Source organism: Montipora capricornis, chromosome 2 (genome assembly GCF_036669925.1).
Source record: "Montipora capricornis isolate CH-2021 chromosome 2, ASM3666992v2, whole genome shotgun sequence".
NCBI lineage: Eukaryota > Metazoa > Cnidaria > Anthozoa > Scleractinia > Acroporidae > Montipora > Montipora capricornis.
The window spans coordinates 65,733,686-65,736,185 of record NC_090884.1 but is presented as its reverse complement, the minus strand read 5'-3'; the positions used below and the strand labels follow the sequence as shown (position 1 = coordinate 65,736,185).

The 2,500-nt window shown below is 45.2% G+C and overlaps 1 protein-coding gene across 1 annotated transcript in view; it reads left to right on the top strand.

Annotated features, from left to right (window-relative positions):
- Positions 1-2,500, top strand: part of LOC138037655 (uncharacterized) — a 10,172-nt gene that overhangs the window by 6,726 nt on the left and 946 nt on the right. The window lies entirely within an intron of this gene.

The window sequence follows — 2,500 nt, the reverse complement described above, 5'->3', positions numbered from 1 at the left end:
GGATGATCTCTGCCATGCTTTCGCTTCTTTCCATTCATTTTTATTTCCCGCCTAACCAGTCAACTCGACTGCTCAGGACACTCTGTTTGATGTTCTGGAGTCATCTCTGTCTGCTGATCAATCAAATGTCTGCGAGGGTCCGCTGTCGTCTGAGGAATGCTTCACTGCCCTGAAAGGTATGGCACATGGGAAAACCCCATGCAGTGATGGACTCTCTATGACGTTTTGCTGTAAATTCTGGGATGTCCTCGGTTTAGATCTCAATTCCTCTTATGAGTCTGGATCTCTCTCCTTGTCTCAGCGCAAAGGTCTGATCACCCTATCATTCAAGAACTGGCGGCCTATTTCTTTACTGAATGTGGACTACAAGTTTGCTTCACGGATGATAGCAGGTAGGCTTCTTAAAGTCATCCATGCATTTGTAGCGCGAGATCAGATCTGTAGTTTCCTGGGTAGATGCATTGGCAAGAACGTGGCCTTCCTTCGTGTCTTATGCTTCCTCCCAAAGTGTCCCCGTCGCGATCCTCTCTCTTGATCGGGAGAAGGCTTTTAACAGGGTCCATTGATCATTTCTATGTCGTACTGTCTATAGTATGGGCTTCGATCCTTCTTTTGTGCGATGGGTCATTCTGTTCTATTCTGACGTCCAAAGTGCTGTCAATGTCAATGGATATTTTTCTTCATCTCCATTTTGTCTCGCAGTGTGCGTAAAGGCTGTTTTCTTTCCCCTCTTCTGTATGTGTTGTACTTTGAAGTTCTCGCCTATTCTATCTGGTCAAACAATCATGAATTTTTGGTCTCTCCCTGCCCGGTGTACCTCACCCGTTTCCGGTTATCACACGATATGTGAACCACATGGATATTGCTGTTACTCTTGATCTTTCCATCTCGGCTACTTTTGAAACGTATTCTGTGTTTGAACAGGGTTAAGGCTCGAAGCTCAATCTGGTTGTGTCGGGATCTGTGGTTGGGATCTTGGGGTGGCCGCAACAACCTCTCTGTCGACCCACAGTGGACCTCAGCAAAGATCGAAGTTTTGGGCATTTTCATAGGCCCTGGGGTGGTTTACGAAGATAACTGGCAGCCTCGGGTCTCTGCTGTAGAGAGTGCGCTTCTCTCCTGACGCCAGCGGTCCCTTTTCTTTTAAGGAAGGGCTCTTGTTATCAACTCGCTTGCTCTCTCCTGGGTTTGGTCCGGGTTTGGTCCACATGCTGGTTTGGGTAATGAGGGAGCTAAACCTCGCAATTTAAAGTTTTTAATGGAAGGAAAAGAGGGATCTTGTCTCTCGTTCTGTCATTGTTCAAGATCCTCATTTCGGAGGGTTCTCGGTTTTTTTTGTGCAATTCATAGCCTGGTCTTTGCTTGCACAGCGGGTTAAACGTTGTTTTGCTTCCCCTGGGTCCTGGTCGGTACTGATGTCCTGTTGTTTTGGTTCCTTTTTTCGCTCCTCTCCTTGCGCGCCCGGTCGTTTACCCCTCTTTTACAGGTCTCTCCTCCTTGCGTGGCGTTCCCCAGACGGGATCTTCTTCCTTCTTGTTCCTCGCTAGCTGTTTCAGCTTTTTCTGGTCCGGCTGTTATATCGCTCTTTGAACCTTATTCCCAAATCTTGTTCCTTCACGTTCCGTCCTCTTTTTGGAAATTTGTACTGGTCTCTTTTCTTTTTCTCACTTGACCATTCAGTAATTGATTTGTCCTGGATAATTGCCCACGGTATCTTTTACACTGCATAGTGCAGCCCCTGAGTCTCTGCAATACTTTTTCTGTAACTGCCAGCTGGCTTTGTCATGGCTCAATCCCTCATGTTTACCTGTTCCCCGTTGTGCCCATCTCTCCTACATCGTCATGTCTTCTTTGGTTTTAGTTACGATGAGCTTTGTTGTGGTGTGCCCCGTGTCTTTGTCTGCGTGCTCAATGTGTGAAGACTACACGTGGCATTCACGTAATGATTATCGTTTTCGTACGTTCCGTCCAAGGGTAACAGAACGTTTCACCCCCGGCGAGTTCGACCCCTCTAAATTCACCCTGCACATTTTAAGTTCGACCTCTTTATACCTAACCACACATGATTTGTGATCATTCCAGCAAATCGATCGCCCTTTCTTCTGTCTTGAAAGAAAATCACTTGAAATACTCGAATTTGCTTGTGCTTTCTATAAACATCGCATAGATGTTGTTAAGGACGGTGCCTACTCATTCAAAGGTATTTTTGCGCGGTTTACTAAATATGCGGGAAGAGCGATCTTAACAAGTTGTATTGAAATCCAAAATGAAAATTGGGGGTAACCACGCATTTTTCGAAGGTAATTAATCAACAATAATTGTAGCTTTAAAATACAAGGCAATGTAATGCGTTCTTTTCCAAATTGAAGCTTAATTATCTCTGAAAAATGCGTGGTTACCCCAAATTTTCCTTTTGGATACCAAGAACACTTGCCAAGTTCTGCTTTCTCCGCATAGTTTTGAACCGCGCAAAAATATCCCTGTATTAATAAGCACCGCC